Source organism: Erpetoichthys calabaricus, chromosome 5 (genome assembly GCF_900747795.2).
Source record: "Erpetoichthys calabaricus chromosome 5, fErpCal1.3, whole genome shotgun sequence".
In the NCBI taxonomy this organism is placed as follows: Eukaryota; Metazoa; Chordata; class Cladistia; order Polypteriformes; family Polypteridae; genus Erpetoichthys; species Erpetoichthys calabaricus.
In genome coordinates, this window is record NC_041398.2 from 136,945,819 (window position 1) to 136,970,420 (window position 24,602).

Genomic DNA, 24,602 nt, shown 5'->3' on the forward strand with positions numbered 1-24,602 from the left:
TGTCAAAAGAAGGGGGTCAATACAATACAATACACAGAACAGAATAAATCCTCAGTACAGTATAAAAATAAAAATTTTAGAAGTACAGAGCAGAATTTAACAGTAATAATAATAGATGATATCACATGATAAGAGTTGGATATGTTTAGAGCCCTGGAGACCTCATCCATCAAGCTGCCTCCCCCATTTGGCCATTCCACGGCTGAAACAGCGCTGGGCCAGCCAAGCCAATGAAAGGACCCCTCTTTCCCATGATTCCTGCGATCCTCCATCAGGGATAACTTTACCTTAGGCAGGCAAAACAACTTGGCAGGTGGGCCGTGGCACCAAGTGCCACATTTGAGTACCGAGAAGAAAAAACAGAATAAATGCTGTCTGCATGCACATATACTGTATGCATTGTGGTGGACAGCCAGGGCCCTTGCCCAGCTGGAACGCCTCTTCTGTATATGGTCCAGGGGAAGAGGCATGGACTGATCAGTACCTCCCCTGTGACACTATATGGCAGCCCCCCTGGGTGGCAGTAGTGCCTTGGATTCCTGCAGGGCTCCATGGGAGATGGAGTTCTCTACGACCCTGTTGGGATCTGGGGATACCACCAGGGGGCGCTGCAGTGGTTTGATAGATAGATAGATAGATAGATAGATAGATAGATAGATAGATAGATAGATAGATAGATAGATAGATAGATAGATAGATAGATAGATACTTTATTAATCCCAATGGGAAATTCACATTCTCCAGCAGCAGCATACTGATACAATAAATAATATTAAATTAAAGAAAGATAATAATGCAGGTGAAAAACAGACAATAACTTTGTATAATGTTAAATGTTAACGTTTACCCCCCAGGTGGAATTGAAGAGTCACATAGTTTGGGGGAGGAACGATCTCCTCAATCTGTCTGTGGAGCAGGACAGTGACAGCAGTCTGTCGCTGAAGCTGCTCTTCTGTCTGGAGATGATTCTGTTCAGTGGATGCAGTGGATTCTCCATAATTGATAGGAGCCTGCTGAGCGCCCTTCGCTCTGCCACAGATGTTAAACTGTCCAGCTCCATGCCAACAATAGAGCCTGCCTTCCTCACCAGTTTGTCCAGGCGTGAGGCGTCTTTCCTCTTAATGCTGCCTCCCCAGCACACCAATGCGTAGAAGAGGGCGCTTGCCACAAGTGTCTGATAGAACATCTGCAGCATCTTATTGCAGATGTTGAAGGATGCCAGCCTTCTAAGGAAGTATAGTCGGCTCTGTCCTTTCTTGCACAGTGCATCAGCATTGGCAGTCCAGTCTAATTTATCATCCAGCTGCACTCCAAGATATTTATAGGTCTGCACCATCTGCACACAGTCACCTTTGATGATCACGGGGTCTATGAGGGGTCTAGGCCTCCTAAAATCCATCACCAGCTCCTTGGTTTTGCTGGTGTTCAGTTGTAGGTGGTTTGAGTCGCACCATTTAACAAAGTCATTGATTAGGTCCCTATACTCATCCTCCAGCCCATTCCTGATGCAGCCCACGATAGCAGTGTCATCAGCGAACTTTTGCACATGGCAGGACTCCGAGTTGTATTGGAAGTCCGATGTATATAGGCTGAACAGGACCGGAGAAAGTACAGTCCCTTGTGGCGCTCCTGTGTTGCTGACCACAATGTCAGACGTGCAGTTCCCAAGACGCACATACTGAGGTCTGTCTTTAAGATAGTCCACTATCCATGCCACTAGGTATGAATCTAATCCCATCTCTGTCAGCTTGTCCCTAAGGAGCAGAGGTTGGATTGTGTTGAAGGCGCTAGAGAAGTCTAGAAACATAATTCTTACAGTACCACTGCCTCTGTCCAAGTGAGAGAGGGATCGGTGTAGCATATAGATGATGGCATCCTCCGCTCCCACCTTCTCCTGATATGCAAACTGCAGAGGGTCAAGGGCGTGTTGAACCTGTGGCCTAAGGTGGTGAAGCAGCAGCCTCTCCATGGTCTTCATCACATGTGATGTCAGAGCAACAGCCCGAAAGTCATTCAGCTCACTAGGTCGTGATACCTTTGGGACTGGGGTGATACAAGATGTTTTCCAAAGCCTCGGGACTCTCCCCTGTTCCAGGCTCAGGTTGAAGATGCGCTGTAGAGGACCCCCCAGCTCCGATGCACAGACCTTCAGCAGTCGTGGCGATACTCCATCTGGACCCGCAGCTTTGCTGGCACGAAGTCTCCTCAGCTCTCTGTTCACTTGCGCTGTTGTAATTATGGGTGGGGATGTCTCTCCTATGCTGGTATCAGCAGAAGGATGTGTGGAGGGTGCAGTACTCCGAGGTGAGAGTGAGAGTGGGTTAGGTTTGTGAGCCCATGTGGGCGGTTCTTCCACCACACCCGGAAGTGCAGCCAGAAATAGGTCATCAAACAACTGGAGCACTTCTGGGTGGGCTATAAAAGGAGCCAGCAGCCACCACTATGAGATCCAGAGTTGGGAGGAGAGGGACTAAGCTTGCCGGAGAGGAGTGGAGGAGAAAAAGAAGAATAATTGTGGTGATTGTGTTATTGTGTTTGTGGGACTGTGTTGTGCTTGTGGGAATGGGGAAATCGTTACCCACAGGCGAAGAAAAAATAAAAATAAAACATTTATTTGTTTTATAAGTGTGCCTCCCGTGTCTGTCTATGTCGGGTTAAGCGCTTGTATAGTGCCTTTGTCACAGTATATATACAATATGAGTGTATGTACACACAAACAGACACAAAAACATAGTAAAAACTGCTAGGAACCTCATGCAAAACAAAAAAGAACAGAAGTCTAAACTCCATGCGAATTCTGAACTTTGAACAGTGAACCTTGAACAGCAAACCTTGAATAGCGAACCTTGAACAGGTTCCCAACAATAAAACTTAAGCAACCTGAAAAGTTTGACGTATTGACCATCTTCCAATCCATAAGGATTTTGCTGAATCAAAAAAGTTTTGCCCATCTTTAGGCTTCATGACCTGTGAAACACCGAATATTTTTGAATTGAGAAATAAACACTTCAGAGGGAAATAAACATTGATCTTCACAAACTTTTTACACATTACATGAAGATGTTAATACATATAAATACAATCTATTGACCAGGAAAAGGTAGATAATCCTTTAGTGCAATATTGCTCTGGAAGTGTTTTAAAACATGAAATTAATGATCCTGACAAGTTATTTGCTCACATCCTATTGTTAGTTGATGTAGAATGTATTTGTTAACTAGTAATTATAAAAAATGGTCTTGATTTAGTGGAGGGAGTTATGTAACCACAACATATGCACAACCACTGCCAATACATCCTTCTCTTACAAAATACCACACAATTCAGTTTCCAAAAGCAATACTGTGTGCAACTGTATCCGATTGTAAACTACAACCCACCTGCACATCAGCCACCAATGTGATAGCTTACAGACAGCTATTGGCAGTCTAGGATCATTGTAAAAGTAATATATTGGTGTTACACATACATACATACATAAACATTTCCATAACATTTGTTTTAGTGTAGACTTATTGTTGCCTCTAGCTGTTCATTATCCAGAAGTCCTTTCACTGGAGAGTAATGTTCCCAACTTCAGCCACTTTTTCTTCTAGGTCATTTTTGCCCCCAAAATCCAATCCAGCTTAAACATCAACCAACAAAAAAAATAATAAAGACACTAAAAAGGACTGAGTGTAAATGCATTGAACAAAGTATTGAATCAATAATCTATGTAGTAGAACATGCCATTTTTATTTGTTCATTGCGTGGCTGACAGTCCCAGGATGTTCTACTGGCAGATGGGAATTGAATGTGATACACAATTGGATTTTCAGTTGTGACAAATAATTGGACCATCCATTTTAATTCAAAATACCTTTTTTTAAGTTGCATTATATTTTGTAGAAACATATAGCTATAGTTGGAACAGTCTTAACAATTATTATAGCATGGTGCTCCTCTGATTTAGTTCCAATAATCAAAAAACAAAAAATACTAGAGTGTTTTTAGGAGACATAAACTTACATTTTGAAATAGGCAGCAAAAACACTTTTAACTGTTGCAGTATTAGCAAGGGAAAAGTTATTGAACAGATCAGTATTTGGTTCCTTTGGACTCACATCTGGATTTCCTGTACATTACAATGTGAATAAGAACATTTGAGCAAACTGGACAGAAGGAGCACTCAATGGCTGATTTTTAAACATTTCAAAATAAATCAAAACATGTTTCACAATAGTTTTGCATGTTGAAAAAGATGTCAAAAGCAATCAGTATTACTCAACATAGCCTACACATTCATCACTATGTCAGACCCAAAAGTCTTCTTTAGCCTGTTCAGCATCTTGTTATTCCTGTTTTGATTGTCGTAATGAATTATGTTCCTCATTTGAAAGGATGGGTTGGGGTTTTCATGTTCAAAAAGTAGTTGTTTTTCCTCATCGTAGCAAACAGCTGTTCTACAACTTGATTAGTCAATTTCCCGGCTAGCTGGGGTACCAAGGTGAGTTTCCTCAGGAAATCTTTATTGTCTTTGGTATTGCTATCATGAAATTGATCATGCAGTACATAGTGATCATAAAAACATGTTGTAGGTTAACCATCTGGATCTACTATTTTCATTTTAGTATCCAGCCAACGAAGCGGCACTTTCAGATTTCCACGTGTAGCCAGTGGTATGTTACTTTCAGTAGGTTCACCTAAGTGTCCTTCAAATGGCGAAAAGGATAGCTTTTCTGGTACCCAGAAATTATTATGTGTTGCAAGACATAAAGTCATATATTACCACATTTGCCATGTGTTTCCATGATAGCATCAAATCAGCACAGTCCTGAGGGCTATCAGCTCGAAGATTACATTTAAGGCTATTAACAATCCCACATGAACACATGATTACTGGCCATCCACATAACAGATGGAAGTCATTCAGATTTTTACATTTTCAAATAATACTCAATAATAAAATATACTACGTTCCACATTAACGTAGCAAAACTTATTTCAATGTTAATTTATTCTGTTGAATGTAAGAAAAAAATAAAGACTACACTAGAAATAACACTTTCCAGACACAGTCCAGATTTTCTGAAATATTTTGTCATACATTTTTCTTATTACTTCAACGTATCTAAGACAGTTTATCAGTATTTAACCTATAAGATTAAAAATATTTGAAAATGATATTTTTTTTCAGTACTCAAAAACAAGCTTGAAACATTCATGTATAAGCCTGTCTTCTGAAACTAAAATTTCAGCAGCCTCTGTAAAGATTTTGGAGAATTAACTTTTTCAAATTCAATGTTCACTACAACATTCGAGGGCTAAGTCCTCCTGCCTATTCATGTAGCCCAAAAGTAAAAACTTGCTGGTACTGCAAAGGGATTACATCTTGCACCTAAAGCAAAAATATTAAAGACATCCAATAGGACAGCAAAATTTAGTCTAGTATTTGTTATGAAATGGCTGGGACAACATACTTACTTGCAACAAATCCATGACAAATCAATCTCTTTGGAAAATGCCTCCAAAATAGTCTCCAAATTGACCTCTCCTCTGAAATTCTCTTGTGGTTTTTTTGATATTATTTACTGAAAACAAAGGATTTATGATTCATTGTATCAAGTCAATAATTGCTTAGGTGTAGTAATGTGATTATGCTGTGAATTAACATTTATAGAGTAATACCTGATAACTTGAAAACACCCTTTCTGTGCAAATCCATCAATACCATTGGGGGCTGATCACCACACGTAACACATGAGTTACTTGTACCCATGATCCGTAACGGCTTCAAAATGTAAATACGTAAGCAACACTGTGTCCGATGGTGGAAACTACACACCTGCGTAAGTTCAATAATGCACCCGTTGGTCAGTATTTTTGCCTTTCGTTTAATAAACATAGGATCATTAAGTAGGAAAGTGATCTCTGGCACATTGTTTTTTCAGCCAAAGGTTCCATGGATAGTGCCTGTCAGCTGTTGGTACACACAAATTCTTTGGCAGGGCAGCTGGTATATTCTTTTTCCTCATAATATAAGTCACTATACTCTCTAGTCTCACACCTTTTGGAGGATGAACAGAATGTTCATCTTTCACATTCCTTTCATCAGTAGACAAGTGTCGGTCATTTGTTATCAGTGTTTGTGCTTCCTTTGTACTAAAGACAGTTCTGAAAATTTTGCGGTGGCTCTCAAACAAGTGCCATTTGGCAATATATTTATGAATGCAAGATTGTCTTAATCTGGCACATGGTCAGTGCCTGGTGTTTAATTTTGTATCATAGAAAACAATGACACTTCCCAAATGGCTTTAGTTGATCATTGATGGCTCATAGACTGAAGTACACTTTTTTCTTTGTGGGATTCCAGTTTTTGTGAGGACTGACTTTGGACCTTGTTAGTGTTCGCAAGCTGTTGTCGAACAAGGTGGGTCTTCTTTTCCTCACTAAACCACTTTGAGCTTACCATCTCTGACAATATCTTCTCCGACAGTTAAACTACATTGGCTGAAGAAGAACTGTAGCTATCTAACCTGATGTGTTTACAGTGATAAGACAGAAGACCACTGCTCTGTGCTAGTTCCACGTTGATCAGGCATTCACGTGACTCACATATCACAGTGTGAATTTCCCCCCATGTTTTACACTGTACATGAAGTGGTATGCTATGCTCTTTAAATGTCTTCAAAACAGCAAAAATGCCACTTTTTTCATCAATGCATTTGCTGGTAAGGTGGCATCCAGCATTGATGTCTTGTGTTTTTTGTTCTGTGTGCTTGCAGTTGATATGTTTTTCAAGTTCTATTTATTCATCAGAACGTTGCAAATGGGGCACCTCATTCTGCCCACTGTACGCAAATGAACCTTTCCTACATAAACATTGGGTGTGGGTAGGACAAACATTGTGACACTGGCAGTTGCTGGATTTTCCAAGTTCGGTGAAACAGCAATTGAGACACTGGCAATTGGTGGTATGTCCAAGGCTGGTGGAACAGTCATTGTGGCACTGGTAAGTAGTCTGTATTCCAGGGTTGAAGATTGGGCTTTGGTGGCCGAAACAACATTCTCTTTGTGTTTACAAACAAACAAGTGATTTTCAAAGTTACTTCTCTTAAATATTGTTGTCTGGCAGTGATAATGCAGTCATGACCTGAAGTCTAAACCACATCTGTGGAAGGTGAAACCTAAAATGTGTAACAAATTCTAAAAGGTTATATTGTGAAATATTGTGCTAAAATATGTGTCCAAATACTGCACATATATTAAAAATAATTTCTCAAATTAACTTACCTTCATGAAAAACCACCTTCTTAAAATGACTCTTCAGATGTTGTTTAAATTTGTCCAGACTGGAGGGCTTAAAAACATTACCACTGCAAAAATGTCAATGGAACTATGTGCAACAACTGTCAACAGTGGTACTGACTCCCCCAATTGAATCGTTATGTGTTTCTATAAAAACAACAAAAAAGAAAGATGGCTTTAGCAACTTTAAATTCTTTATCTACAGTAATAACTCATGATTCACATTAACAACTGTTTTAGTCAAACAATCAAATTTGAATTATTTAGTGCATTTTACAATGAGTTTAGTCACAGAGCAGCTTTACATATTTCCAGGCCTTGAGAAAAAACACTGAGAACCAGATCATTATTGAACAAAATAAAAGATTGTCTTTTTGTTTTACACAAATTAAACATAATAAACTAAAAAGAAAAGACACAGGACAAATAGGAATATAGATTCATTGTAAATTTTACTTATTGGTCTGATTAAACAAATATATTGTTAGCCTAGACTTGAAGGCTGTCAGACTGTCAGAATCTCATACCTCTACAGGAGGGTTATTCCATAAATAGGGTGCTTTATAAGCAACTGCTTTATTTGCAGCTCTACCCTTTTTTATTCTAGAGAGAATAAGGTATCCCACTCCCTGTGAGAGTAATTGTATGAATTTAAAGGTCACAAAGCGTTATAGGTGAGCACCAGTACCTAATAATCAATATCAAATTTGCAGAAAGCCAATGTAAAGAAAACAAAACGGGGTGATCTATACATATTTCTTGGCTCTTGTAAGCACTTTAGCCACTGCATTCAGAACTGACCTAAGTCTGCTTTCAGCTACAAAAAATGCTTAATGGTAATCCACCTAGAAGTAATAAAAGCATAGATATGTTATTTAGCATCATGGAATACTAATATACATCTAAGTTTTACAATATTTCTTAAGTAAAATGAAGGCTACTCTAGATACATTTTGAATATCTAAAAGACATTTTCAAGCAATCTAATGCCTACTAGGCAAACTTCTATTTTAGAAAATTGAAATGCTTCATGTACTGTAGTAGAGGAGCTGAATATCATCCACATAGCAACAGAAACTAATATTATACTTATATGGGGGCAACATGTAAAAAGAGAAGTGCAAAGGAACAACACTGGACCCACACAGAGGGACTCCATATTTTACCCTGGTTATTTCAGAATATTCATTGCTTATATGTACCAACTGACGGTGGTCACTTAGATACGATCTAAGCTGGTTTTTCCAGTCTACTCAAAAGAATATATCATGGTCTATAATATCAAATTCAGCTCTTAGATCTAATACTATAAGCCTAAAAATGCAGCTGTGGTCTGTGGAGTGGAGCGAAGTGCAAATCATTGAATACTTTAACTAAAGCAGTCTCTGTACTATGGTGTTGTCTAAAACGTGACTGAAAAATTTGAAAAACACTTTTTTTTTGCAAAAATATAGATAACTGTTTACCTACAGCTTTCTCTAAACTTTAGAGATAAAAGAAAGATTAGAAATTGGTCTAGAATTTGATAGATCACCAAGATCATCAAGATTTAGCAACAAATTTATAATACTTAAATTTGGTTTACTAAAAGGAAGGTAAAAGATCTTTAACAAATGTAGTAAGAAAGAATATGCTGGCATGTAGATGATTTAGACCCATTAACTAATGCACCAAATTCTAAATATTCAATGTGGGTAAAGGATTTTAATTCCTCAGTTTTTTTGAAAGCAACCTCATTTGACACTACCTCACTGACTGAAAAAGAAAACATAATTTATTATAAAGGTGTAGAAATGTCAGCCTTATCTCAGTATTATCTTCTCATTAAAGACGTAAAGAATCTCCACTTCTACAACTAAACAGGAACATGAGGACTGATTGTTACATGAAAAAAGAAAAAGATTCCCCCCTCCAAAAAAAAAGGATTTAAAGTGTAATAAAAACTAAGTTAAAATTTGTTAGAAAATTAATGGATAAATCCAATTTATAAAATAAAATACAAAACCATAAATAACTTAAAAGATATTGATTTATGTTAAAATATTGTCTTAAAGTACTGGGAATTTTCCATTCAACAGGAAAATAGACTGATGTTTGGGTGAAATTTCCTTTTATTGTAATTTGCTGACAATACAACATTAGGTGTCGATCAAACCAGTTTTTATAAGCCAAACTGAACTGCATTGTAACTAGAGCTATAGTCATTAACAATTAGCTCACTAGCCAAACAACAAACATAACATACTTGTACAGCCGTGGCCAAAAGTTTTGAGAATAACACAAATATTGCTTTTCACAAGTTTGCTGCGTCAGAGTCTTTAGATTTTTTTTGTCAGATGTTTCTATGGTATACTGAAGTATAATTACAAGCATTTCATATGTTTCAAAGGCTTTTCTTGACAATTACATTAAGTTTATGCAAAGAGTCAATATTTGCAGAGTTGGCCCTTCTTTTTCAAGACCTCTGCAATTCACCCTGGCACGCTGTCAATCAACTTCTGTGCCAAATCCTGACTGATGGCAGCCAATTCTTGCACAATCAATGCTTGGAGTTTGTCAGAATTTGTGGGTTTTTGTTTTTCCACCCACCTCTTGAGGATCGACCACAATTTCTCAATAGGATTAAGTTCTGGGGAGTTTCCTGGCCATGGACCCAAAATTCCAATGTTTTGTTTCCCAAGCCAATTAGTTATCACTTTTGCCTTATGGCACGGTGCTCTATCATACTGGAAAAGGCATTTTTCATCACCAAACTGTTCTTGGATGGTTGGAAGAAGTTGCTCTCAGAGTATGTTTTGGTACCATTCTTTATTCATGGCTGTGAATGAGCCCACTCCTATGGCTGAGAAGCAGCCCCACACATGAATGGTCTCAGGATGCTTTACTGTTGGCATGACACAGGACGGATGGTAGCGCTCACCTTTTCTTCTCCGAATAATCTTTTTTCCGGATGCCCCAAACAATCAGAAAGGGGATTCATCAGAGAAAATGACTTTACCCTAGTCCTCAGCAGTCCAATCCCTGTACCTTTTGCAAAATATGAGTCTATCCCTGATGTTTTTCTTGGAGATAAGTGGCTTCTTTGCTTCTCTTCTTGACACCAGGCCATCATCCAAAAGTCTTCACCTCACTGTGCGTACACATGCACTTACACCTGCCTGCTGCCATTCCTGAGCAAGCTCTGCACTGGTGGTGCCCCGATCCTGCAGCTGAATAAACTTTAGGAGATGGTCCTGGCACTTGCTAGACTTTCTTGGGAGCCCTGAACCCTTCTTCACAACAGCAGTGGAAATGTTTTTTTTGGGATTAAGTTCATTTTCATGGCAAAGAGGGACTTTGCAATTAATTACAATTCATCTGATCTCTCTTCATAACAATGTGGAGTATATGCAAATTGCCATCATAAAAACTGAGGCAGCAAATGTTGTGAAAATTAATATTTGTGTCATTCTCAAAACATTTGGCCATGACTATACACGTTAATGTGGAATGTAGTATATTTTATTACTGAGTATTATCTTAGTAATAATAACAACAACAATACTGTGCTGCTTTCTGCCATTTTTTCTTTGTGCTCGAGAATATTGTGCTGACCTACAAATGGTGACATCACTTCTGACCTGAAACTGCAGGTCTACAACTACTAGCCTAGACCTACTGCAACATATGGTGGTGTGGCTCTGCAAGTGGATGATATTGTCCAGTGAGGAACATGGCTGTAAAATATAACGCTCACTTGTTAATTTCGCTGGCAACACTTTCCAGACCTGGGGCCTCATGTATAAACAGAAATGTTGCGTAAGAACGTTTCCACGTTCAAATCGCAATGTATAAAACCTAAACTTGGCATAAAGCCACGCACATTTCCACGGTAGCTCATACCCTGTCGTACGCAAGTTCTCTGCTTGGTTCTGCAGACTGGTGGCACTCAGCACCAAAGCAGTGCTACTGCTCCTGTGTGGTTTCCCTTTCTTTTTTAGATCCACATCCCTGACGCGGCTTTATAAATACACTGAAATTAACCACATATTGTTTATTAGTTTAATGCATCTGATTGTAATTAACCTGTAACAATATAATGGTCCACAGAATAGTCAAACTATTCTAAATACCATAGCTGCTTTAGCGTTGTTACTCTCACTGCAACTTCTTCTTCTTCTGTCAGCTGCTCCCGTTAGGGGTTGCCACAGTGGATCATCTTTTTCCATATTACTCTCACTGCACCACTCGGAGTATTTATATCACTGTATCTGAGTGTGAATCACAGATCTACAGCGATTGGAAAGAGAATTATCGGTATACAGCATCAAGCACTCACTGCTTCAGCCATTCACTATTTGAACTGCTCTCATCCGACCAACGCTTCAGAGCCTTTCTTGTTCGGACCTCGCAGTTCATAAACAGTTTCATCCGAAGAACTGTCCACGCACTCAATCAGTTCATCAAGTGCTCCTTGTAGAACTGTTTGTACTTATAGGTTACCGTGAGGTAATTGTACTTATGATACAGTTATAATATTGCACAACCTGAGCCACTTTATAAGGCGTGTATTTACATATGATGACGATATCATTTTTAAGATGAAATGTAGCAAAATATGTTTATTATATTATACAGATAAAACTTTAACTACACGGTGCCACAGCACTAGCGAGCTTGAACTTCGTTCACGGATTGTTCCTGCCTCGCGCTATATTCATGCTGTGGCTGGCGCGACACTGGAAGGATAGATGGATAGAATAATTAAACATTACGAAGATATTTCGATGTTCCTTAAAAGTTTTGAAGAATCTGCGTTCTAAGCTTACAGATGGCTTAATGTCTATTACAGAGCTGATTGTGTGGCGATTGGGTATTTGGAGAAAGAAAAGTAAGGACAGGAATTGGGGGTTAGTACATTTGAAAAAGATAGTACTTCTGTAATAAAGCATTTCACCGAAGGTCGCACATGGCGCAGCAAGCATCTTGCGTAAGACATGAACAATCACTGCGCCACCGTGTTCCCATGTTTAATAATATGCTTTAACTCATATCATCATGAAAATGATATCACGTATACTTCTCAGTATTTTAATTATTCAGAGTGCTGTAATATTACGAATGTAATGGATTCTGTGTCCTGTCGGAGGAAGAGCATGTAGTGATTCAGGCAAATAAAGCACATATAAGATCAAATACACAACAAAGCATTTAACGTGCTACTTTAGTTACGATGGGATTTGAGAAACTAGTAAATTAAATGATTTTAAGATGATGTTTATGATGTTCTACTTTAATGACAAAATAAACTACGTGATTAAAATGGAAATTTCAAGATTAAAGTTGACATTTCGTGCTTTTTTCCCACTGTGTGCCTATTTTTTTTTTTTTGTCTGTACCCTAATAAGCTTTCATATGACACTCAGACGGTGGGCTACGACTTGCCTTTTCACGATCTGACAACTTCTTTTTTATTTCGGCATTGTGCGACTTTGTGAACTTGAGCTTTCGAGTTTCTCCGACATCGCTATGTCACTCGATCAACTTCCTTTTGTTGCTCATATAACTGTGTAAACCAACAAATAGTACGTTTTTCTTTGCCTCCATTTGGTTTTTGTTAAAATTCTTCTATTTTTCTTTGTACTTTTGCCATTGCCTTTTCACAGAACGCTGAGCTTAAGGGCTATTTATATTGCTTTGCATATTCAAAGAGACGTAATTCTGGGAGGAGCTGGGATGGGACAGCAGGTGCGAGCACGAGCGTTACTTTTCACACTGATTGGGATTTATGTAGCGGAAGAACGTGATTATTACAAAAATGATTATTACCTCTTGCCTGAAGAAGGGGCCTGAGTTGCCTTGAAAGCTTGCATATTGTAATCTTGTTTAGTTAGCCAATAAAAGGTGTCATTTTACTTGACTTCTCACTGTTAACACTTTGGAATTATTTGAAAGTTTGATGACAATTGCACAAATGTCAGAGAATGGCTAAATCGCCAAACATCCTCATTTTAGCCTTGGTCTCCAGAAGGTTAAACCTCACTTAGCCACACCTTCCAGGCCATCCTGAAAATGACCCCCTGAACAACAAATTGGTAGTTTTTTATCCCAGCGAGATAAAAAGTCTATGTTTAACAGAGAGAGAGAGACAGAGACAGAGAGAGAGAGAGATCGTTTATTTTATCTACAGTATAACACAATTACTGTGTATACACTCCACACAACTGTTTTTATTCTCATTTCCACAAAATAAAGAGAACCATAAAAGTCAACAGCCCTGTCTTTGTCTTTTTTAAAAAATCTATGACACTATTAATTGTAAAGCTACATGCCCAAAAAAAGAGAAATGGACAGATGATAGAAAAACAGTCTTATAGGTCCTCATTACAATGACATAGAGAACTATACTGTCACTGGAAAAAGACAGGTAAAAACACACTTGCTCTTCTATGGATCTTCCACAAAAAACAGGACACCACTAAAAGTAATTCATCAACTTTATAAACACTGCTCAAAAATACTCCTTTGAAAAGGAAAACATTGAGGTCAGGTCAGGTTAGGAAGCATGACTGACAAAACAGTTTGGAAGCCTGGTTGGCAACCCCCCAGGCAGACATGCGTCCAGTCCCCCCCGGATAAGACCATCTGTCTGCTGCAGTCAGGTGTTACGTGGGCATCTCCGTGGCCTGGTCCAGCCATTCGGGTCCTCAACAGTGAGTATCTTGATATGGCCGTAGTGCCATAACTGATGCTCTGTCACAATTGTGTTAATGTGCCTCATTCAGGAAACTGTCAGCAAACCAGTGGTACCCAAGGATTCTCCGAAGAGACACAGTACAGAAGAAGTCCATCGACAAACTTAGAATACTAGTGGAAAGTAATCAGTAATTCTTGTATTTCTATGCATTCCATAGACAGCAGGATATGTATTAGAGTAGATCTGATAGCATCAGGTTTCTGTTGTTCCTAGAACAATCTCAGAATTTTTGTTCCAGGATAATTCCTGTCAAATAATCAATCTTAAACTTAGAATTCAAACCCAGGTCCTTAAAGGTGAGAGACACTAGCTAATATTTCACTGTATCAGGTAAAATAACACAATGGCTTTACCTTATTAAATCATATAAAGCAAAACTAGAGTACTTCGTTGGAATATTCACTAGTTGCTATGTTACATTTCTGATATCATAAATATAGTTGCAATAAAAATCAGACTTGTAAAACTTAAAAATTTATTTCTTTGACTGAATTGCTTTCAATTATATTTTATATTCATTTGAACATACTGCTGCTTTTTCTGCTTTTACTCATTTGATTTACTTCTATAAAATCAAATCATGAAGAAGCAGACTTACAATGTGAATCTAAAAAACATAACATCTTACTGAAGATCTTACTTCAGAACATATGCTGCAATTATTGTAGTGCTTTGTTTTACAGAATGCTAATTTTATGCTACTTGCTGTACAATTTAAAACGATTTCAATGATTTTCACTGAATGAGATATGTAACTCATTAATCATGATTGTGACTTTTATCAATGCACAAAATGACTGCATTTGTTCATACAAAATAGTGTAGTCTTCAGGAATAGCAGGTTCATTTGCTAAACGTGACTGAATGATTTATTGTTTTCAAAAAAAGAAGTTTTACAGACTGAGAAACATAAATCATAGGTGTTTAAATCAGGTCCTTTAGGGCCAATGTGACTTTTCCAAGTATTCCTGAAATAGGGTTTTTAACCAAGACATTACTTATTATTATTGAAGGGAAGGACAAGCAAATATTTCAGTTTGTTGAAGAGTACTGAAACAACTAAAAAATATTAACTTAACCAGTTTGTAAAAAAAAAAAAATCCTGGACATTCAACACAACACAATTTTCTTTGTAATATAATATTGGTACTAAAACTTGTTCATCCATTTGTTAAACTTATTTTTTGATAGCATTATGGGAATCTGCAATGCAAGAGACAGGTACCAAGTTTGGAAGAGTAAACAGTTAATCAAAGGCTGGATTTCCTGGCCACCTTGTTCACTGAATACTTTCCTGAAAATCCACTGTTTTGTTGGCTTTAACAAACTGTTTTTTCCAGTGCCCATAATACTTTGCAAGGCCAGTATGACATCATAAAACTGTAGCAGCCATGTTGGATAGGGATGCCATTACTTGATCACGCATTTGCTGAACTTACATGCATACAAGCTATAAGCATAATGCAACTTCACATTTTAAATTGATGCCCAGTATACTTTGTGTATATTTGATGTCATTACCAATTTGGTATTCCAGACAGATTTACACCCTCACATGCGTTTATAAAAAAGGAAAACAAGCAGTATTTTCAGTTGAGGGGTACATAAGCTGACCAAGCATTGCAGCTGAGTATATAACACCATCCCCATGTACTCACTCACTTGCTACTCACTTGCAGTTAGCCAGAGTCAGAAAACACATGGGACCTTGTGAAACAATAATAATAACAAAGGACTTACTACTATTTACAAGATGTTTCTATATTCTTGATGCAACAAAAAAGTGTGAAGCATCCAATAAAGATAGATTGAAAAGAGGAGCGTGACTTCAAAAAATGGAAAAAGCCAGTCTCACACCACAACTGTGAGGCATGGCTAAGCAATATCCTCAAGACTATAACTCTGTGTCCACGATGATATTTTTTTTTTTAGCCATAGCTAGTTTGGGGCCATTTGTTGTATTTCATTGGTGGTTATCATTCCATCTGTTTCTTCTGTTTTTTTAGGCACTTTAGCTATGCAGTAACATTACACCCTCAAAGCTCAGATCACCATTCACACAGTTATCGGTCCAGCATAGTAAGCAGATGCTTCTCTATACCTAGGAACACTTAAAACACCACTGCACCATTATAATACACTCAAAACTAGTTTAGTTCCTCAATTCCTGTTGACTTCAATGCATTTTGGCAAGTTCAGCATATTTCCCAAATGTGTTTGTGATTTCGGCAAACTTGAATAGAAGCAAACTTCATGAGGTTCACTCATGCATAATTCTGGGTATGGATGTCTTTTGTATTTATAAGCTGATGGGAAAGGAGAATGACTAAAGCACAAATTGGAATTTAGAAAATTGTGAAAAAAATATTTTTTGGTTAAGATAACTACATCACTAATTTTCATTAACAAAGCTTCTCACATATTGTCAAAAATCAACTAAAATCTCAAGACAGAGAGAGAACAAAACTACAAGCCAGTGACAAGTTCAAAACAAAATTTACATTTTCATCACAACATGACATGACACTCATTTCTATTCTTACAGGATATTTATTAGCTGTAAATTGTTTGCATTTAGTGCTCTATTAACACTAGAATTACCAAAGCCTACGAAAAAACTCGTAAATCCAGACCACCGTCTTTTGTCTTGTAAATGTGTCGATGAGCAAAAGCAGCAAGCAGCCTCCTATACCATCCCCCCCACTGCCGCAGAAAGGGCCCTACTCAAGCCTTGATTATCTTGGAGTGAAGTGCTGGAGTTTTAGAGGGGAAATAATAGATTGTTATTTGGAATACATACATTTAATGTGTGCTCCGTGTCTACAACAATCTATGTAAACACATTGTTAAAACGGAAACGTTTTTCATGTTTTAGTAATAAATGAGAAATGTGTGAAGCCTGAAGTGCAAATATCAAATAAACACTTTCACAAAAGGGGCAAGTACAGTATGACAACTTCAGTACTGCAGCAGTAAGAACTGCTGACTTGTAATCAAAAGGCCCTGGGTTTGATCCTGGGTGCCGGGCAAATTTACTGTTCTGACTAGTGAGCTGCTCTTATTGTTAATATTATACAATAAAAACATACATTTGATTTGTGTCTGTAACAGCCGATGTATATTTATAGTACTTGTAAAAGAGTTTTTTTTCACTTTTATTCTCTCAGTCACGATCATGATATGAAGAGATCTGACGTTGTTAGTTTTTATTTGAAACTGGGAATAACTGTAGATATGAGTGGTGTTTTGAGACAATGGAACTGGAAATTCTCTTATCTGGGGGAATAAAAGCTGACACAAAAACGCTGGTGAATCTGCCTTCTTCGTATCTGATTGTCACTTTAATTTTTTTTGATTCAGTTTTATTGAGTGTTCCTGCTCATTCTAAATTAGTATGCATCTTATGGTCCACGATGTCAAACCCACACTGACAAAAAACAGTGACATAGGTATTTATGATATTTGGAATAATTCATTTTATGACCTGTATAGTACATTTCAGAAAAAAATGATGCAAAATTATTCATATTATTCATATTCATTTGCATGCCTTCTTACAGTTGTAATCAGTGAGTTATTTTTTTTCCCGATCTTGCCCAATCTCCACATTTTCTTGTATGGTGGTGTTTCTTTTGTACTCCAGAACATGCAGAGGAAAGAATAGTACAGAGAGGTCAGTTCCGCGCTATATGCAATCATCAAATTCAAATGTTAACAGTTCCCACACCCCCAAGGACCATCCTTCCTACATTTATGACATGTGTACCTGTTGCAATGTACACACTTCTCTCTATACTGTGGTTTCTATTACACTGAAGGGGCACCTGAAACTGACTGAGTTTGCTTTCCTGGGGGAAGCAGCAGTCTTAGGACAGAAGCTTGTGATCGTGACTGAGAGAATAAAAGTGAAAAAAAAAACCTCTAACTTTTACAAGTACTATAAATTTACAAAGGCTATTAACAGACGCAAATCAAATGTATGTTTTTATCATGTAATATTAATAATAAGAGCAGCTCACTACTCAAAACGGTAAATTTGCAAGACACCCAGGATTGATTTCGCAGCCTCTTGATAACAAGTCAACAATTCTTACCTCTGCACCACGGAGGCTGTCAAATTATACTTACACCTTTTGTGAGTGTTTATTTGAAATTTGGACTCGAGCCTTCACACATTATACAGTTCATGTCGACATTTTGTCATTTATTACTAAAACATGAAAAATGTGTCTGTTTTAACAATGTGTTTACATAGATTGTTGTAGACATGAAATATATGTATTCCAAATAACTATCTATTATTTCCACTCTAAATCTCCAGCACTTCACTCCAAGATAATCAAGACTGGAACTAGGAGAACGTCTTGCCCTTTCTGTGGCGGTGGGGGTGATGCTTGTTGTTTGTGTTGGTCGACACATTTACAAGACAAAAGACGCTGATGGAGAGGTGTGAAGGGATTTAAGGTGGGCCGGATTTACAAGTTTTTTCTGTAGGCTTTGGTAATTCTAGTGTTAAAAGGACAGTTAAACTTTTGCCCATTTTTAAGATTAAAAACTGTATCACTGCTTTTGTTTCTCACGTGGCTGTCATAGTAATTTAAATAAATTTCTTCTGAATTTACTAAAAATTGACTATTTTCTATTTTAACACTCAATTCAGTGGACAAACACAAGGGATTCTTCTGTTTATGAGTAACTAGGAAATAATCAGATGAGTCCTGACCAAATAATTAAAACATGCTTATCATTGTTGACTGTCTTATATGCATTTCTGGTACTCAGCACTATTCATTATGTTACCCTCTACTTCATTAAAAGCTTCACAAATCTAGGTCACAATATTTCAGTGCAGCAGTTTCACGGCTGTTCATGAAGGTCACCTGCTGATTAAGTACGTACAAAGAATTAACTGAAGCATTGTACTTTTACTTAATCAAAACATTAGGTGTACCAGTACTTGCCACATAAATGTAAATGGGAACTTGTTGACATAAATCATTTTGCTGATATTGGTTGAAGAAGTATAAGGTGTTACTGAAAGATGCTGAAATGTGATTTCTAAAATATTGTAAGCATTTTCTTCAGTGAAAGCACAATTAAACCAAATTTTAAAAGATTCTGCTTTGACCTGCTCATTTAATAATTTTCCACATTCACAACTACTAGAATATCACAAAAAGCTTCATAGACTCATAAGTAAGTTAGTTAACAGTGAAATTAATTAAAGAATTTTCATTAGGCTAGTCAATTCCAGAAAGTAGCTGGTGTTTCTGTTAGTATATTGTGTGGTAAAAATTAGATAGCAGAGAGAAAAGATTTAGGGATGTCTAGCCCGTATACTGAAAAAATCAGCAAAATAAAAAAAAAAATACCCATATTTTTACAAATGCAGAGTTCACAACTGAACTGACTAACAGGTTGAGTCAGGGCTATAAATATGGTGGATAAGAGGAAGAGGTGGAGTTAGGGCAGCCGGAACAGGAACTGATGTGGCAGGAAGGGTTTGCCGGAAGTGACATCAACAGTGGGTGGACCGCTGGTGATGTCATTTAGAGGCAGGGTCTTCAGCTGAATTGCAAAGGAACAAAAGGAACGAGGATCAGGTGAGAGTGCCAACCTGCTGGTCTGGCTGACGAATAACACTATTTGAGCCTATGAACATGAAATTAGTGCTGAAACGTCATTTTGTAACCTGCTTAATCAAGACCAGGGACACTTACATACATACACACTCCAAACCCAATTTCCATCCATCCATCCATTTTCCAACCCGCTGAATCCGAACACAGGGTCACGGGGGTCTGCTGGAGCCAATCCCAGCCAACACATGGCACAAGGCAGAAACCAATCCCGGGCAGGGTGCCAACCAACCGCAGGACACATGCAAACACACCCACACACCAAGCACACACTAGGGCCAATTTAGAATCGCCAATCCACCTAATCTGCATGTCTTTGGACATTGGGAGGAAGCTGAAGCAAACCCATGCAGATTCAGGGAGAACAAAAAAACTCTACACAGGGGGGACCCATGATGCGAACCTTGGTCTCCTTAGTGTGAGGTAGCAATGCAATCACTGCACCACTCCTAGTGCTGTCATATTAGTTAAAAATACTCCTGACATTTCAAAACATTTTCTCCCAACTCTGTATGAAATTTATTTATAGTTATTTCTCCATTTTCTAAAATCCTGATAAAGAAATAAACAGTGGATACTACTGTATATTTTTTTCTGATTATTAGGACTTTTTAGATAATACAAATAATTTAGAAAGGTACACATGAAGTGTTACAGTTAGTATTCATAGATGTACATATACTGTAGCAAAATGTTTTATTTCAATAATGTATAATTCAAAAAGGGTGGAAATGTGAATAGATGTGCCTTGCAAAGTGCCATTAGATTGTCACTTTAAGAGAACTAAGATGCCCATGATCATGACATATACTTATCTTAATTTAATCTTACAAGGAAAGTAGATTCTGCAAAGCTGAGATACAGTGGAATGCATCACTTACAATAACAATGATTTTCTCCTCCTTTTTAAATAGAGTATGTACAATAAAAACAAACACAGTTGTGCCAATGAAGGTTCACTAGTTTTTTAAATACATTTCGTTCTATTTCATTAGCTGTCTTTATTTATTTCCATCTACCTTAGGAGATGCAGAAACCTCACAGGATTGCTTTATTATGGAAGAACATCTGGCATTTCTTACCTACTGACCAACATTGTCTGAGCTTTAAAAGGAGTCAGTTTCTTAATGTCACTAGTACACTAATGGCATTTCTTGATTATATTAAGTCAGATGGGTTTTAATTCAATGTTTCTTCAAATGGGTAGTAATGAGACACTGCAATTAAATATTTCTACAAATTTCAAATATTTTAGTTCTTTTAACTAGTATTAACATGAAACCTTTAAGTTAATAGGATTTTAATATACTTGGAAAAAAGTATGTATCTTAGACATGCAGCTAATTTGGCTACTTATCTCCAGGGTTTTTTCAAGAGAAGGAGAATTAAATATTGATTCAAATTTGCATAAGAAAAGCACTTTCATCCATCCATTTTCCAAGCAGACCTAACCAATTCATTAACATAGTGTTTGTAAAATCAATTTGTTAGTTAGGTTATGTTAAATTGATGTAAGTATTTTCCTAGTTATGTTAAAATGTTTGTCTATATATGCTATATATTCTTATCTTCTGTATATGTTTAAATACAACCAATTCCACAGGGTGATGAAAAACAGGAACACTTTATTTAACGAAACTGAACCAATCGCAAACGCTATTATCTTTCTCACACAAGTGTCTCTCTATCGCTTATTCCATACACACTGTTTGCTGTAAACTCCACATCCCCTTATTTATATTACACATGCACACACAACAATGCCCTTTGCTATATAAGGAATAACAGGATACCCCTTGACATTTACAATTGAAGATGTATACATAACAATACATTAGTTCATAGTTAAGGAAAGCTTCTATTTTAACCCTAACAAGCTAACTTGTAAATGAAATATTCTAATCAATTGTTGCCATTCTGAATAGAGACTAGTTCAGTCTATGATCTGCCTAGCACCTGGAAAGGCATGGAAGGCAAACAGTTTCAAGCCATACTGAATGTATGAACCTACTGAACATATTGAAGTGAAGCCTATGTGAGTTCACCATAGAAAAGTAATACAACTTTTGAGCATGTGAAAGCTAAAATTGTAATGAAACAGAGAAGAAATCTTTTTTTTCCCTGCATAAAATTTATTCTGTGTGTAACAATGTTTTCTGAATTTTTGTGATTTGCTCTTTTTTAAAAATTTCACAAAACATTTTTAAAACAAACTTTATTGGACTGTGGAATTTCTTTTGTTACACGTTTGACTCATGCTGCATTCCACCTTGCTAACTCTATAGCTGCTCAATTTTGGGAACCTGAAAAAAGACACAGCTACAATGCACAGGATGGGAGCCAGTCATGAATGGGACACCTGACCAGGAGATTCTCAGTCACCCAAGTCACACATTACTGGACAGTTCAAAATCACTAATTAATCTGAAGTGAACATCATTCTCATTTAGCAGGAAAACCACAGCATTGATAGAAAAACATGTAGATAATATGCAGACAGACAATATCGGCTCCACTTAATCACCTAGGCCAAAATGTAACCTAAAATCAAAGTCAGAAACATAGTCATTAAATTTGTTTGCCCTAATAGAGACAAGACTTTGTTTTAGAAAATGTATCCACAAATTTGATGATTGCTCAACACTACTGGTTTATACAGTATGTCGTTCGGCCGATTTACACATACATACACAATAACAGCAGCGTCCCTTACCTATATAATCATCCATCCATCCATCCATTTTCCAACCCGCTGAATCCAAACACAGGGTCACAGGGGTCTGCTGGAACCAATCCCAGCCAACACAGGGCACAAGGCAGGAACCAATCCTGGGCAGGGTGCCAACCTACCGCAGGACACACACAAACACACCCACACACCAACCACACACTAGGGCCAATTTAGAATCGTCAATCCACCTAACCAGCATGTCTTTGGACTGTGGGAGGAAACCGGTGTGCCCGGAGGAAACCCACGCAGACACGGGGAGAACATGCAAACTCCACGCAGGGAGGACCCGGGAAGTGAACCCAGGTCTCCTAACTGCGAGGCAGCAGCAGCACTACCACTGCGCCACCGTGCCGCCCCCTATATAATCAATACATACAAAATATACTGACCAGTGATTTTCAACTCCAGTCTTCCAGGACACCCACTGCTAGTAAATTTAATTTAAACCATTTTCACAATCAGTGCAGCCTTTTAATTGATCTCATTGATTAGTTATCTGGAGAATGTTTCTAATAAAAATGTGTACTCTGTGTCATAGCTTTAAATGTTGATGTTTGCTTGTCACCTTTTAAAAATAATTTACTGTTTTCTGTGGTGTTTTTTTTTACAAAATTGTATCAAAAAGCTGACGATTAATAATAAGCTGTACAGTCAGAGGGACAAACAACATTGAATGCTACAGTGGAGCATTTACTTCTCTGCCATTTCTACTTGTCTACTTATTCAGTTTTTGGCAAACATACAAATAGAGGTCAAATTCTGTTAGAACAAACTTGTTAGAATTCTCCTGGCCAATTTCCTATAACATTAATGTTAAAAAACCTCATTACAGCAAAGTATGTTTTATCTGCAAAATTCATTACACCAAAGTCATTTTTCACAAAAAAGCAGCAAAATATGGTAACCTCCATCACCAGATGGGTGTCGTTTATTAAAGTTAAGGGGCATGCGCTTCGGACACTGAGGGGTGCTGTTTATGTAACTCAAGAAGTGTGTGCTCTAGACCATCGCACCCCCATCCCCATCCATGATACAGACACTGAGGGGTGCTGTTTTATTAACTTAAGAGGCATGTACTACGGACACCTAAGGGGATCCCCCTATCTAACTGGGCTTTGGCATTGATGGCAGCAATTTACATTACAGAAAAAGTTGTAACTTCTTACTGTAGCTGATGCAGTCAACAAGAAAAAAGTGTTTCCATCGAGTTCAGCATTTCACAGTCAGCTTTATCAACTGTACAGTATGTGCTTAAGGGCCCTCTATGTTCCAGTTCCATTATAACACATTCCCTGTTATAATGAATTATTTTGTTGGTCCTGAGCATTTTATTCTAATGCAATTTGACCTGTGGTTCAGAGCTTCTTAGAATAAGAGAATAAAAAACAAAAGCTCCCTAAACATTTGTATAATCACAAATACCAGTGAAAATCCTTGAAGAAAGTTAATGATAATACTGTCCTGAATAGCGAAAACAAAATCATCAGAATAAGCAGACTTCAAACAGATGTAAAGCATTTTCCAGATATAGGGTGGAGAAATTGTCTCTGTTTTCAATTATTAATGTTATTGAATGGATGGATGTGATAAGAGGCTAAAATGATTTTTGTGGAAGTTAAGATAGTAAAGTCTGAAGGAAGAAAAAGAACAAAGTGAGCTCTGAAGTCCTATCTATCTATCTATCTATCTATCTATCTATCTATCTATCTATCTATCTATCTATCTATCTATCTATCTAATGTATATGTATGAAAGAACAAAACCTACCATGGAACAAAGGAAAGACGAAATAAATTAAATAAATCATATGGCACCACCATCAAACAAATCCAAAATATAATCCCAAGGAAAATATGGCCAGGAAGTCAAATCTTGATAGTGTCATTAAAGTTAGGAAGCGAATTCCCAAGTGAAGGCCTATGAGCCTCTCAATTTTTTTCACCTGCACCCATTCATGTGTTTACTGCATAAGTGACATTGTTTAGCAAAAATACAGACAGCTGGGTCTAGGGGAGTTGAGCCACAGTGACTTCCTGACAGATTACCTGAAGCTGTATAAATTGATGGCTTGCGTTTATGTTGAAAGTGTAAACATTGATATAACTGGGTTTCCAAACAAAATATAAGACGTGAGTAAATCCCTGGACTATATCTTCTCCAGTGGAAAGGGTCTATAAGTAGCTTTGGTTACATTTGGGTTACATGCTGT